The following is a 6,231-nucleotide window of genomic DNA, read 5'->3' on the forward strand; positions in this document are numbered from 1 at the left end:
CTAGAAACTTTTTAATTGTTAAATATGAACACAATTATGCGTTTGCCCAGAGATGGAACAAAATTTAAGACTGATGATAGCTAGCAAAGTAGATAGTTATTCAGCTAAAGAGGTAGATGAATGATGGCTGAATGGATGGATGGATAGATAGATAGATAGAAAGATAGATAGATAATTAAAAGATGATTATAGAAACCTAATTATTTTAAATTGAATAACAATGAAAGTATAAAAATACAGTATGTGAGCTATAGTGTCATGGTCTGCAATTTACAATTTACCCAGTGTATATCTGCTTTCAACTCCATATAAATGAATTGCTGTCTTCCACTCCTGAATGTGCTTTCGCACCACCAAGGTCTAGGACAGTTAACATCAGATATTTGCTCTGTTAGCCCAGAAGCCTCCTCTCTCATAGCTTGGCATGCTTTTTCCCTAGGCAACACTAGGCCTATGTAGTAAAGGCAGTGAATGATTAGCCCCAACCCCCTTTCCCCAGAGAAAGCTCCTTTGGAATAGCTATTACCATATAAGGAAGCAAGATCTCCTAGACCTCACAGGTTATATGGTCATCTGAGAGGGCACTCCATTGGGATAGCTATGACCACATAATGCAGTGAGGTCCCCCAAACCCAGAGGTTATAAAAGTTCACCTGATACAAAACTGGCACTTCTCACCTCCTCTCACCAGCAATAACCCTTTTCTTTGTTCTTTGTACCTGCATGTCCCCCTGGTTTTCTGGCAAAGTTTAATTTATTCTAACTGGCTCTTTATATCCTGAAATACTAGGCTACATGTACACCTTTGTGATCATTGCAGCTTTCTGAGCTGAAAGTCACCTAAGTATTTGGATAACATTTATGCCTCTATTTTAGCACAAATTGTTCATGTTAGAAAAATGGAAAATGGGAAAGGAATAGGCTGGACTCAATCATTAACAGGTGAGGACTATATTCAGGAACAGCGAGGGGCACAGACCTTCTGCATTTGGAGATTGTGCCAAAGAGTTGGGAAAGGAGCTGGGTTTTTATAGGAGTTCTGAGCAAGGAGGCAGAGGTGAATGAAAAAGCCACTAGGTCAGGAAAGGTGGGGGCCTTTCAGTTGGGCCCACAATGGGATGTTTACAGCTGGGCTTAGGTGGATTGCCCTACCTGCACTTCAAACAAGTTCACACATACCTGAGATTTTTGCCTGGCATATATATGGGCCTGAGACAATAGGGTAGGGGGTCAATCTTTCAGTTCACCTTCAGGAACTGGGATATTCCCTTACCTAAGAGCTAAAGTCTACTTCAGATTACTCTGCTCCATAAACCTGCATATTCCTACATCAGCCATCTTTTCTAGTGTGGAACAGAAGAAAATTTTAATGACTGAACTAATGTCTGGGCATGGGACACAGACAATCAAAACCACAAAAACCTATGGAAGAAAACACACACAAACACACACACACACACACACACACACACACACACACACACACAAACCTAAAGTGAAAAGATTTGGATGTTTAGCTGAAATGGAAGAGCACTTGTGCAGTTTTGAGTTCAAATCTCAGTACCAGAGAAACAATAGCAAGGAAAATATCAGTGAAAATATCAGTTTATAGGGAACTTGGAGCTGTGAAACCTGGAAAAGTTTTGAAATGTTGGAATACTGTCTCCACAGGACTAAGATCGCTTAGAGCTGGCCATGGAAGGGATAAAACAGACAATTCTGAAGAGGGTTGAGACTGGAAGGCTGCCTACTCCCTTTTCCTTAGGCTGGCAGCTATGCTGGGGACCTTGTAAGTTAGACTAAAGACCTTGACAACTTAACCTTGGGTTAGATAAGTAGACTTCATGTCTGGACTTTCCCTTGGGCTTCAGTCTCATGTTTCAATAGAATAAGGGGATCAGTGTCTCTTACAAATGCTGCTTTGTAATATTAATTGTAATATTAATATAGATGCTTTACTTTTGCATGTTTCCATGGTAACATTCCTTGTGTGAATTCAAATAAATATGCTTTCAGTGGGCATTTGGGGTTCAAGTGCAGGTGGGCCTTGGGACCATTGGGCTTCCCCCTTATCTCTCTATCTGTCTATGTCTCTGTTTTTTTCCTATTGTTTTTCTTTTCATCCCAGAATCCCATCACACTGCCTTGGGTTGTCTTTAGCAGCACCAGTGCCTTTTAACATGTGGCATAGATTTTCATGTGCATAATTCCAGATTTTTGGTGGAAGTTAAGAGAAATTCCTGCCTAGGCTAGATTTGATCCTTAGATCGCTGTTGTTTCCTAAGTAGCTAAGTTGTAAGCCACCAATTTCTGGCAAAATTTCTTAAACCTAACAAAGATCACCTGATAACTTGCTGAAGTAAAGACTCACCTTCACTGGATCTGAGGTGATTTATAATTTTACATTTGCAACATGCTCTCAGTGTTGATGATGCTGTAGAATTCTGGATAAAGTGAATAAGAAAAAAATAATGCTGCATCCATGTTTAGTTGAGTTTGCTTTTTATTTGTCAGAAAGAATTTTGTTTGTGAAGAGTTTCTTACACATTTTTTGCAAAAAGTTTATTTTTTCATTGGCCAGTGATTTAATGAAACTTCTTAATTTGATTGCAACTTACTGATGACATTTGGAATCAATGTGGAAATGTTCTTGGCCAATGCTTCCTGAGAGTTGGGCCATATACACTCAAAGGTGGTCAGCTCTGAACTTCTGTTACACAGTATCGTCAGGAAGTACATTTCTAAGCATCCCTTTCCCTTTCTGGGTTCCTGTGAATATGATGAATGAAGGCCTCCTAGAGGAGTCCAAACTCTAAGATGTGCATTCCCAGAGACAGGTGGACGGACGCAAGGCTGCAGGCAATTGAGAACTTCATACAAATCTATATGTATAAATATACTTTTTAGCTTTTAATGTGAATATTAATGTGCGCCTTCTTGCCATCACTAATATCACATGCTATATGCAATTCCCTTTGCTGTTCCTCTGATATTTATTGATGTGCATGAATTACATGCAAATTATCTGTTCCTATTCTAAGTTTCCTTGATAGAAGTAATTGTATTCTATTTATTTACATACTTTTATATTTGTCTCTGCATTCTTTCTCTTCACAATTATTTCAATTATTTGTAGTTATGCAAATCAGTTTTCATAAATATGCATCTGTATTTATACATATCTTGCATTGATAGTCAGAATTTCAAAACAATGGTATGTATCAAATTCTTCCAAACATCATATAATTTATGTTAGTGCTTAGAGAAGTTCACAATTGCAATGATTTGCCCAATCCAGGAAGGACACAGCTTCTTGCTTTTGTTGCCGGTCACTGGTCTAGTCTCCAGCATGTGGATTTGTTAGATCTGGAAAAGAGACAAAAAAAGGAAATGACCATTTAAGATCATATACACTATCATGTAATCAAGCTATGGCAACAAGTTTGTATTGAAATATTCCAAGAACAGAAAGGACTCAATTATTTTGTCTTAATAGTTTATCAATATAATAATAAATATAATAATAAATAATGATAAAATAATAATATAATAATAATAATAAATCTTTATTCTATTATGCTTTCAAGGAATTGGATAATGCTATTTAGAAATAATTATGAATTTGAACTTTAGCATCCAAGAACAAAAATTAGTTTATTACTGTTATTATTAGTATATTAGTGTTAATTAGCCAAAAACTTAGTATGTTGCCAACATCTTTTCTTTTTTTTCCCCTTTTTCTTTTTAAATTTAATTTTATTGTCAAAGTGATGTACAGTGGGATTACAATTACATATGTTATCCACTTCCTATTTTTCTCCAATTTTTTCTCCCTACCAATCCCCTCCCCAAGTTATACAGTCCATTTCCAATATATTGTCTTGTATCACTATTTTATTGGTTTTCCCTTTGTCCTTCGTCTCACCATTTTGTTGTTTCCCCTTCCCTTCTCTAACTCAGATATACCTACATACAATATCTAGGGTACCAAAAGCAAATACAATGACAACAGGGGATAAACCATAAGAAAAAACACAAAAGAAAAAAGAAATCACATAGTACATTAAAAACAACAACAAAGGAAAACCTCTTGTTTCCATATCTTGGAGTTTATTTTGCTTAACATCATCTTATATGGTCATATGTACATAGATATTAGCTATTCTGCTTTTCATATCAAACATCTTTTCTTAAAATATTGCATTTGCTGGGGTAAAAGTTTACTAAAATATGGAATCTAGGACATTCTCTAGATATCTACTAATTTAATAAAAGTGCAGAGCATCATACCTTGGACTAAGACGGATCAGCTATTTGGCATTTGTAGTGATATTGATTGTGACAGAAGTGGATAAAACACGTATTAAAATATGAATGATGACCTCATTCCATGGTTTTTTAAATAAAGTCACAGAGGTTGACCAAGTAGGGCCATGAATATTGGCTTCTTCTGGCAGGTCCATTGAGATAATATGGTGATTCCCAACATAAAGGAGGTTTAGATGACACTCTTGGAGTAAACTGGCTTCCCAGGCTCCTGGGTTGAATGGTACTCTTGCTGCTGCTTATAAATATGAATAGCAAGCAGAAAAGTGCACATTCTGGAATGTCAAATAATTAACACTGTTGGGAAATCTTAAGGGGTAGATTCCTGCAAAAGTTCTAGAACCAGGTCCAATGAGACCAAGGTTAATCAGCCTGTGGAAGGGCCCCTGATGTCTGAGGCTCCAGCCTTTCTCTGTGTGGACTATATCTCCATGTTTATCTCTTCAGGATCCATCTGTTTATGTCTGGCTGCAAGTGTTATTTCTACCCCAATCCACACTTTTAATCTTGGATGAAAATGCAATGCATACTTGGTCACATATAAACTCATATTTTGGAAAACAGCAGGAGAAAGGAATGCCTGCATAATAAACATCAAACATTTTCTTTACCAACAAAAGTTGCTCATCTCAATTCAAATGCTGTGGAAACCAAAAACCACTTAGTGGTTCTCTTCCAGAAATCTCAAATGTAATCTAGGGCCTTATTTATAATGGTGGACCCCAAAACTGTATTTTATTTAAAGACTTTTAAAGAAAGTAATGTGCTTGAGATTACTACTGATGTACTAATGAGTTTAACCTGACTATTGAAAATTGTCATGGGACCCATATTTGCTTTTGGGTGATTTTCCTTAATAAATGTCCATCTTCTAGGTTTTCCTAGGTCTATCTTTAATACATGAAATGTAAAGTTTTAACTACAGGACTTTGGCACACTCATAGTTTATTCCTATGGACCAGTTATGGACCAGTTAGAACAGAACAGACAAATGCATAATCCAATAGAGTAAGAGAAAGGGAGAATACACATCATTCCCATCTCCCTTGAAATAAATTTTCAACACTAGGCTAGCTCAGTTGGTAGGGACAGAAGTATCAGTTCCAGTATGGATGACTGTAAGAGGTTACTAAAAATATAAAAATAGACTTACCAGATGATTTGGCCACCTAGCTCCTAGGTGTTTATGCAAAAGAAAAAAAAGCCATTATACAACGTGACGTTTATAAAGGTGTTTCTGCATGCCTTTATTTATTGTGAAACTGTTCATACTAGTGAAAAATTCAATTCAGTGAAGTACCCTACAAGAGATGTGAAAGTAGAGACAAAGTGGTCCATATATATATGACTATATATATATATATATATATACATATATATATATATATATATATGTTATATACATATGACAAGCATAAGGAATCAGGAAATCCTACAATCTGCAGCAAAATGTATGGAACTAGAGCACATCTTTTTAAAAAATAGTCAAAACAAATACCATATGTATACTGTATCTTACTCAAGCAAACTGAAAAAAATAAAATAGAAGCGTGATTCTGTGGGGCTGGAAAGGGCACAGGGGCAGATGTCAGGAGATTGAACACAAAAGAAAAGTGGAAGATCAATGCATATAAATGATATATATGGAGAATCCTAGAATACCATTAATAAGTGCATATGTATGTTAATGAAATATTATATCAGAAAATGAATGAATAAAATCTGAAGCAATAAATCTGTTCTTTTTATTAAAGACAATTCCTGCTTAAAATATCCAGCTAATTGTTTTATTCTTCCATAAATACTAAATGATGCCACAATTCATATTCTTCAAGTGTAAACTACCTGTGTCTGAGAACCTTCTGACCAGGTGGAGGGAGTAGAAGGATCAGCTGGGTAGCCCAG

General features: G+C 36.0%; 1 pseudogene; it reads left to right on the plus strand.

The window, feature by feature from the left end:
- The window catches only part of LOC122116639, a 1,030,500-nt pseudogene that overhangs the window by 4,948 nt on the left and 1,019,321 nt on the right, over window positions 1–6,231 (plus strand).

Source organism: Dipodomys spectabilis, unplaced genomic scaffold, assembly GCF_019054845.1.
Source record: "Dipodomys spectabilis isolate Male_0828 unplaced genomic scaffold, ASM1905484v1 ptg000137l, whole genome shotgun sequence".
Classification (NCBI taxonomy): Eukaryota; Metazoa; Chordata; class Mammalia; order Rodentia; family Heteromyidae; genus Dipodomys; species Dipodomys spectabilis.